The sequence below is a fragment of the Odontomachus brunneus genome, unplaced genomic scaffold (assembly GCF_010583005.1).
Source record: "Odontomachus brunneus isolate Ranch 3 - 2012 unplaced genomic scaffold, Obru_v1 Obru_scaffold_001, whole genome shotgun sequence".
NCBI lineage: Eukaryota > Metazoa > Arthropoda > Insecta > Hymenoptera > Formicidae > Odontomachus > Odontomachus brunneus.
This window is the reverse complement of record NW_022639451.1, coordinates 5863960-5873658: the sequence shown is the minus strand read 5'-3', so window position 1 is coordinate 5873658 and position 9699 is coordinate 5863960. Positions and strand designations below refer to the sequence as shown.

Sequence of the window (9699 nt, the reverse complement as noted above, 5' to 3'; positions counted from 1 at the left end):
TGTACTTCACATCTCGTGCGAGGACGTGTCCCTTTGACGTCGCACTTTCTTCTCGGCCGAGCGAGCTGCACGCGCATCCTCGCGCGTCCCGCAAGGGACAGAGCCGGCCGGATAATTCTCCCGTCGTTCGCGTGACCGCGAACGCGTCACGATCGAAAACGCACCTCACTCGCTCGCTTTCACGATGGCAATTTCGCGAATTGTTGTTCCGTTTACGTCCGCGCGAGCAACCTCCATTTCGGTCGGTCGCTACACATCTCGGCCGCGCCGCGTCTCGTGTGCTTTTCGATCGTCGTAAAAAGTCTCTTTCTCTCTCTTTCTCTCGTGAAAGTCGCAATTATCCTGCTTCGGAAGTGCCGGCTCCTCTCTCGTGACGCGCGCCTCGTTCTCGCGCCTCATCTCGCTCCCGCGCTCGAAACTACGCGTTTTTGTCCTCGCGTGAGCCGTTCGCGCAAAAGCGAGAAGGTTCCTTCCGTTGGAAAGTTCGAGCCTGCTTGACGAGCGCGTTTGTACCACGAAGAAAATAGACGGTCGAAAACGCGACAGAATTTCCCAGGCGTTGTGTCGATGAGAAATGACGGCGCACACGGTACACCGATGCGATCACTCGAGGATCACAAGAAGCTCAGTGTTGATTTCTTCCTCTGGCAAAAGTCTCGTGAGTTTCTCGTAAAAGAGTCTCACGTTCGGAAAATTGGTTTATTAGGAGAAAGGAGCTAGTGTTCCTATTAAAAGCCGTTAGAGACTAAGAAAAGAAGCTTATTTAGATAGACAGGTGTACACAGACTTAGCAGCAGCTCTATTAGTCGTATCCTTCAATAATGCAGATTTTTTTTATTGTACTGACAAATTTCCGAAAAATTGATTAAGAGTTAAATGATTTTTATATTATATTTCACACGACATGTTGTTTTGAGCAAATTCTGACAATTTCTTTCATATTTCTTTCGTATCACTGTTTTACCATTCTATACAGGGTGTCCCGTATCACCTTCACAATCTCTCGTGAGGACGTAGAAACGGATTGAGATGAACACAAAAGTTCCATACCGTTTTGCGACATTCTCAATAATAACCGAGAAATTAATTAAAGCAGATCGGTGAATGATCACGCGCGATATAATAGATGAGCTGCAATGGCACCGTCTGCCGTTGCATATTTATACATTAAGTCAAACTGAACAAAAAAGTCCTCTACCATTTTGCAAATGACCACATAGATTTTTAGATATTAATAAAAGAAAATTTGTGCATTGTGCTACACAATCATGTAATAATTTTCTTTAATTAATATTTAAAAATCTATGTGGTTATTTGCAAAATGGTAGAGGACTTTTTTGTTCAATTTGACTTAATATATAAGTAAGACGGCAGATATATAACGGCAGACGGTGCCACTGCAGCTCATCTACCATATCGTGCGTGATCATTCACCAATCTTCTTTAATTAATTTCTCGGTTATTATTGAGAATATCGCAAAACTGTATGGAACTTTTGTATTCATCTCAATCCGCTCTACGTCCTCACGAGAGACTGTGAAGATGATACGGGCACCCTGTATAATCAGCATGACTGCAGTCACAAGGGACTGAATTCAACGTTGCTGAATTTCGTGATTTAATGTGCTCAAAGCTACTGTGAAGTTTACGTACGTCAGTCTGTCGGGGTCTAGGAAGAAGATTATTGCTTTGATTGAAAATCGATTGAGAACCAAGAGAAACCTGTTTAACACATGATCCCTTTCTTTCATTGTATAAGAGTCTAAAAAAATCTACTCCGAGGAAAGGAGGATCGCTCCTATTGAAAGCGCGCTTTCGACGAAGGCTCGCCAGGTGACGTCAAGAGATATCGGCGTGAAAAAGGGTTAGATCTTGCGGCTCTCGCGTGACGCGCGATCACGTCCGCGCGCGGTCGGAAGTGCGGCGCGTTTTCGCGGGGAAACGCGAAAGTGCGCGAAGAGGCGCGCCGCGCGTAAAATCGCGATCTGTCGCGCGCGATAGGCGGCCGCCACCGTTGCGCAACGTCGCCGGTAAATTCTTCCGAGATGACAGTGCCGCATTATCTGATAGGTGGCGAGGGGGCAGCGACCGGTTCCCCGTCCGCTCTTTTCAACGCCGCGAGCCGGCGCGCGTATAAGTCAGCCTTAATTGTTTGACGCAACGGCGCAACGCGATCTATCTATCCCCGGATCCGGGCAACCCTTCAAGGGGACCTCCCCAGCCATTTAGCGAGATCGGCGCGATCGATAATCGACATAATCGACGACGTATGCGCGCGCCAGTCACTGCGATATCGCGGAATCGCGCAAACCGCCGGAAGGGATGGTCGAGTTTTTTTAATTCATCGATGGATCCATCGCATGATGCAGCGTTTCGCTGCATTTATGCATCATGCGATAGATTCATCGATGAATTAAAAAACTCGCCCGATATCTCGCGTGTTAAAGGCCACAATTCAACTGTACGCGGAGAAGATATTGTAGTAAAATTTACTTATCGTTTTATATTTTAATGTTCCTTGCAAAATTATACCGACATTGTTAACAGTTAATTGAAATAACTTACTGCAAATAGTAAAATTGACAGTCTACATGACATACAAATAATTAAAATAATTCTGTAATAATAAAGTCAAACGCGCATAATACTTTTAGACAAGTACAAATGTCGGTCATAATTCTGTATAGTCCGCGATTGCAAAAAATGTCTGTAATCTAGAACTTTACCGAGTTTCGACGTAACTGAATGTTTGGACGAATGTTTTCGGCCCGAGCAGGGATATTATTTCTTGTCAGTTTTTCGTCTGATCCCTATTCGGTTACACGAACTGAGATTTATAGGTGGCCGTGGATGAGCGTTGTTTACGGAACCGCGGGATTCCCGTCAGGTCGTTAAAAATCGGAGTCATTAATATTCGTCTGCTTAACTCGACCCGAGTTGATCCCCAAAGTGATATCGGCTTTCTCGCTCAGCCGCGAACAGCGAGCTGTTCTGCTCAACATCCCGAAACTTGCTCTCGTTACGTCCTGTCACGCGACCTTTCACCGTTCGTTTATTCGCGCGCGAGAAGAGTCAATTTTTCGCCGCAGTCAGATCCCGCTTCCGGTACCAACGGCCGGCCCCGATGATCGGTGCGGTGCAACGGCAGCTGCTGCAGGATGCAACGGCGCGGCAGCGCGTAGATCGCGAGTCCCCGCGGCGCGACAAATGGAGCATTAAACGCGATAAACGCAAAGTCGGTACGCGAAAATAGCGGCCATCTATCTAGAAGCGCTCGAATGCGAGATCGCGCCTTCGGTCCTCTCCCCCTCCCCGCACTGGCTCGATTTATGACGTCGATTTACAATTCGCGCGACCTTTGGCAAAGGCGACTCATTCGCCTCTCTCTCCTTCTTTCTTTCTTTCTTTTTCTACGTCTCTCTTTCTCCCTCTCCTCTTCTTTCTTCGTCGTCGTCGGCTCGTCGTCGTTGTGCACACCCCTTAAAGAAATCGCACGAGCGATAAATCGACGGAGAGTCCCGCAGCCGTCGAAAGATATCGCCCAATTAAGGAAACACGTCTTATATCCGCGTCACGACGTTCTTTACCTTTGACGACGCCGTTTACCGTCAGGCAAACCCGAGTTGAACTCGCATACTCTTGAAATCATATTTTCTCATATAGTTAATTCACGATAATTTATTAAGACTCAGCCTCTTTAATGCTATCGCGATCGCATCTCGATTTTACCGATCGGATTTTACGGAGGATCAATGGGATTTCGTACGTTTCGGAAGGAAACTATCGTACTTGAACGCTAGATCGAAGCTGAGAATTTCTCCACGTGTATGCGACGTTTGTACTTCGTCGAATTTGTTTCTGCTTCCAACATCTTTAGCCTTGCTTTAGTTAATCTTTTAGATCTTAGGTTAAGTCTTCTCAAGACGGTTTTTCATTCTAAACCGTTACATTTCGTGTTCTTGCAATTTACCGATATTGGCGCTTTTTGTTCTTTAATCTCCGAGCTATCTTGTACATTTTACGTAATTCCCACGCGAAGTTAAAGCGAAGAGAACGTTCGCGCCGGTTACGCGTTCGTCGCATTAGAACGGTCAGGGTCGAATCAAGTCCCTTAACATTGATAGATAGAAGAAGCCGTGGCTCGTCCGCGAAAAAGAGAAAAAGAGAGAGAAACTAGTGGATGGAATCGAGGATCCGAAAAGCAAGATAACAAAAAATGAGGGACGCTCTCCGATCCCTCGAGCGGAGAGAGCCCTGGTGCGGTGGAGGGAACAGGAAGGGGGAGAGGGCGAGCAGTAAAATATGATAGCGGGATTCGCGAAATATGAGACCGAGACGACGGGATCCGTTGCCGCGGGCCCGTGTGGGCCCCTGTGGGCCCTCGTGCGGGCACAAAGGCTTATCTTGTCCCTCGGCTTACTCCGCCATTTTAGTACTCCACCTCCGCCTGCTCGTCCTTCGTCCTGCACCTCTGCGTTCATCTCTTCTCTTTGTCTCTCTTTTTCTTTCTCTCTCTCTTTCTCGAGTTTTTCGCCTCTTCTTGCTTCGACCCTTCGTCGAGCCGCACGTCGTGCCTTCCCTCTTTTCTTGTCGGGACCTGCTGTCCCGTAAAAGGATCCGCTAAATAGCGCTAAGAGGTTCGAGGAAAGAGGATACTTGGGCATTCAGGATTTTGCACGACGGACCCGCAGCGCATCGGTCCCGCGTGTATATCCGGCCTTTGTAATTGTCGTCTGCGTGGCGGCTCCGTCTCTGTTTCAAGTAATGAGAGAAGCCTTCCTCCCCCAAGCGTAAGCGCGGAAATTGGGTCGGAATCGCGATCGTGGCCATTCCCTTGATTCGACTGATCGTAAAATCGTCGAATGCGCGAAACGTGTACACATCAGTGGAAACTATTTTAAAATAATGAATCGTAGTTGTAGATTAATCTGCAAATTCGTCTCGAGTCGCGAGAATTAACCTCTCTAAAACCCGTGTCACACTACGAATTGGAGATAGAGGTTTGTGGATTGAAGATTAGATTTCGACGAATCAATGCACTTTGGTCTTGGCCTGCTTGGCTCCAATTGGTCGAGTTCCAATCTGCAATCCTCTATCTCCAATTCGTAGTGTGACACGGGCTTTAGGGAGAACAGCAATTCAATCGACATCTCGATCAAACGTTTTCATTCGGATTTACTCAAAATTTTGAAAACATATTCCTTATCTATCTATTGATATAATATACACAATTTCTTATTCCAAGAATATCTTCCGCATCCTTTCACTTACACTGAGAGAAAAAAATAGTTATAATAATTATAATCTCACTATATTTTATAGTTCGCTTTGACCTCAAACATATATTTATAGTTCATCTAAACATGAAGATGTAATCTAGTAGAATGAACACAGATTTATAGTCACCATCTTATTACTCTTTACTATATGGTAAAGCACCTTTTGGGAATATAGTTACATGTACCTATATTTGCCAAATATTCCAATTGTATTGACTATATAAAATAGTTAATTTCTCTTACCATTCAATATTTGCCACCTTACCATATTTTTTATTTCAAATAATTATAATTCTTGGTAAAAATTTTACACGGGTCAGTTATACTATACTTATATTGTAAATATTACAAATATTATGGTAACATTTACTATAAAAATTATATTCCTAACTATAATATTTTTACTATGCCATTATAGTTCCAAATATCATACATTTTTCTCTCAGTGTAGCTCATTTGCGAGGTGCTTCACATGTGGTTTTAAGACATGTTGGTGCGCGAACGACGTAAGAATTCGTGCAAACCTAAGTCCAATCTCGAGTCCGAAAGAGAGAGAGAGAAGGAAAGAGGGAGACGCCCAAAACCTTCAACGGGTTAATCATTCCCGCCGATTGCTCACGATTTTATTGCGCTATACGATCCGCAATAGCCCAGCGCGCACGTGCGTTATCGTAACGCGGATATCGCCTCGCATCAGGGTGTGCCCGGGCGCGCATTGTATACTCACACATGCACGAGCACCACACGGGGCTCTCATGATTATCCGCGTGTAATGAAGAGGAGGAGTGGCGAGATCTCCCAGTGTCATTGACGTACGAGAGCAATTACGACGCTATTGCGTTTTCTCTCTACCGGGCGATCTGATAGTACGGCTCTCTTGCCGGTCTGATGAATGCTCGCGCGCGGCTCGCGCGAGCCCTCTCGTGGCTCGTCGCGGCCGTGAAAAATGCGGATTAATAAATCGGTAGCGTGGCGGCGGGCAGTACGCCGTGGATTGCATCAACTCGCTATTAAACAACACGCGCGGATGTAATGGCTCGGTCCTTCCGACGCTCGTTAAATCGCGGCGAACGTACGTCCGTCCGTCCGTCCGTCTGTCCGTCCGTCCTACGCGCGCCAACCATCGGTAACGTAACATCTACTTACCATCGCACTGAGAGAAAAATGTATGATATTTGGAACTATAATGGCATAGTAAAAAGATTATAGTTAGGAATATAATTTTTATATAGTAAATGTTACCATAATATTTGTAATATTTACAATATAAGCATAGTATAACTAGACCCGTGTAAAATTTTTACCAAGAATTAAAATTATTTGAAATAAAAAAATATAATAATAAAGTGGCAAATATTGAATGGTAAGAGAAATTAACTATTTTATATAGTCAATGCAATTGAAATATTTGGCAAATATAGGTACATATAACTATATTTCCCGAAAGGTGCTTTATCATATATATAGAATAATAAGATGGTGACTATAAATCTGTGTTCATTCTACTATATCTTCATGTTTAGATGAACTATAAATATATGTTTGAGGCCAAAATGAACTATAAAATATAGTGAGATTATAATTATTCCAACTATTTTTTTCTCTCAGTGCGTTGTGCTCTTTAAATTTCTTTGGGGTGAATTCTCGCTCAAAACAAGGGAGAATTTACTCGAAATGAAAATATAAAATTAATAATAACAATAACTTCATAATTTAACTGATTTAAACATCCACTTATGTGGAGTCAGAATCCACCCTAATGCGTCAATTCTAAGCAAAATCGTAAGTCTCGTAACTTGTTCTCGTAAAATTCGTCAGAACTTATAAGTAGATTTACAAGTCTATGCAATATCATATGTACAATTACTCGTAAATATCTACGATTTCATGTAATTTACGATATTTACAAGTGATTGTACATATGATATTGCATAGACTTGTAAATCTACTCATAAGTTCTGACGAATTTTACGAGAACAAGTTACGAGACTTACGATTTTGTTTAGAATTGACGCATTAGTGTGGATTCTGACTCCACATAAATGGATGTTTAAATCAGGTGAATTATGAAGCTATTATTATTATTAATTTGTTCTTGTGACGATGAAATATACATACACTCTTCACTCAGAATAATTCTCTTGAGGTCATATATAATATAATTTCGCTAAGAATGATGCACTTTTTTTAAAGTGTTTGATTTTGAGTGAAAATATTCATCTGACGACTTGCAGTGGAGAATTCACTCTGAATGAATGAGAAACCGCAGAGAAATTCGCGAGTGACTCGGCTGTCACGCTACTTTTCGAGTGAAACTTCACATTTAAGAAATGGTCGCTATTAATTTTTCAACGAAGGGAAACTTCGAATCCCGTCTTCTCGTTTTTTTTCGATGACTCAGTTTCTCGACATAACTACGGATAAATCGAGCGCGAATTTCAGATTTACCGAACGAACGTTCGGACTCGCGGAGTGAAATTCTTTCGTCGCGAATTATCATCACACTTCTGACGTGGTTTTTGCGCGCGTAATCTCATTGTAACTTGGGCTTTCTTGCTCTCCTGCCACAGTGTAATCCGGTTGTCCGACGGTAACGCGAATAAAGATGACATAAAGCCGCGCAGGAAGGCGCTACAAATCGCCGCGCGAACACTCCCGAGACGCATCGCGAAACAATGTTATCCAGCTTCGCCATCTTGACGCGTACACTTCCAGGTGTTCACACGGAACTGGAATTCGCTTCGTTCTCTCTCTCTCTTTCTCTCTCTCTCTCTCTCTCTCTCTCTCTCTCTCTCTCTCTCGCCGGGTACTTTCCTATCGCATCACCGTGTATTTGAGACTCCGTCGTTGGAGACTCTCAAAGCTCAAATCGAATCTTCGCCTCTCTGGTTCCTCTTCTCTTCTCCTCCTCCCCTCGCGCTCGCGGATTAGATAATCGATCGTCGGCAATGGATACGTCGCGAAGGGTGCAAAAGAGGCGGCACGGCTGGGCCGCCGAATCGCAATCGAGACATATTTTACTGTCACGCGCAATCTGCGGCTTTTCCTTTTCCTCTCCCGACTCTCTCTCTCTCTCTCTGCCGCTCGTGCCGTTCCTTTTGCGACGCACATCGCGTGGAAGATTTGTTACTCCCTGGACCAACGAGGAAGATATCTCAATATTCGCAGCTTGATACACCCGACACGCACACTCGGATGCGAGGATCTCGCGCGCGCGCGCGCAAGCAAGCAAACACGCACGCACACACGTATGCATGCACGCATGCACGCACCTACCTTGAAGAAACAGTTCCAGGAGTTCCGCGGTCGGACACGCGCGCGCAGCCGTATGATGCATTGTTGAAGATGTAGATCGCTCGCGGTGTGCGATCCAGCAGCCTTGCATTGTCCGCGAGAGGGACAATGGCTGCCACGTTCTGTTATCCTGCACGTCGAGTTCTCCGTTCTCCTCTCTCCGTGATCGCCTTTTTCGTCGCGACAAGATTCGAGCGCGTTGCTCTTTCTCGACTTTTCCAAGGATATCCCACGCGAAATGAATTTTTACGACGAGCCGTCATCACAGCGGGACGCGCTGTGTCATCGCGACGGGGAAAGATTGCGGCGGTTCCGATTAATTGGTTCTTTTTTTAATGTCAGATTTTTAATTGGAGCTTGTTCAATTGAATCACGTTATTCTGTTTATTCATGTCGCTTTATCAGATATAAAAGTCTCCGAGCGTTCGACAGCGCAATATTATTTTTATTTCTTCTATATGAGAAGTTAATATAACATTCTTGGTCTCTCTTTTTTTTTTTTTTACTTTATTATAATTTCATTATATAAAAGATTATAATATAATTATATACATTTCTCTCGATTATAATATAATTATATACATTTCTCTCGAAGAGACATTCACATACAGTTACATGCATCGATGCATTTGCATAAGCGAGCGCTTGTACTTTCAATATAGATGCCGCGCGCGGGTCGCGCATTCCGAGAACAATGCCGGCATTATCTCCGACTGAAAGAGGCCTCTTCAATTGACATATTCATTCTCGTGTTCGAGGACCCCGGCGCGATCGTTGAAGTCTCGAACGAGAAGGGCCCTTTTGGCGAAGTTTAGCTCGAACTAATTAAGTGGGCATAGTCCGCTTCAAAACGAGGTATTCATACTTTTGTCTCTTGGCGTGAGAGACAGACAGACAGAGAGAGAGAGAGAGAGAGAGAGAGAGAGAGAGAAACAGCCAGACTTTCGGTCGTCGAAACGGAGGTGGATGCGTTGACTGTCAAGAATGACGGCACCCTCCCGCGGAGGGAGACGGAGACGTGCACATTTGTTGGCCGATCCTTTTCATTGTCCTTTTCACGAACGTCGCGATTCCCTTTTTCTCCCGCGAGTCCTTCCACTCTGCCACTTCATCATTTCGCGAGGGG

The 9699-nt window shown here is 44.5% G+C and overlaps 1 protein-coding gene across 3 annotated transcripts in view; it reads left to right on the top strand.

The window, feature by feature from the left end:
- Window positions 1-9699, top strand: part of LOC116853874 (neurogenic locus Notch protein) — a 374683-nt gene that overhangs the window by 271598 nt on the left and 93386 nt on the right. The window lies entirely within an intron of this gene.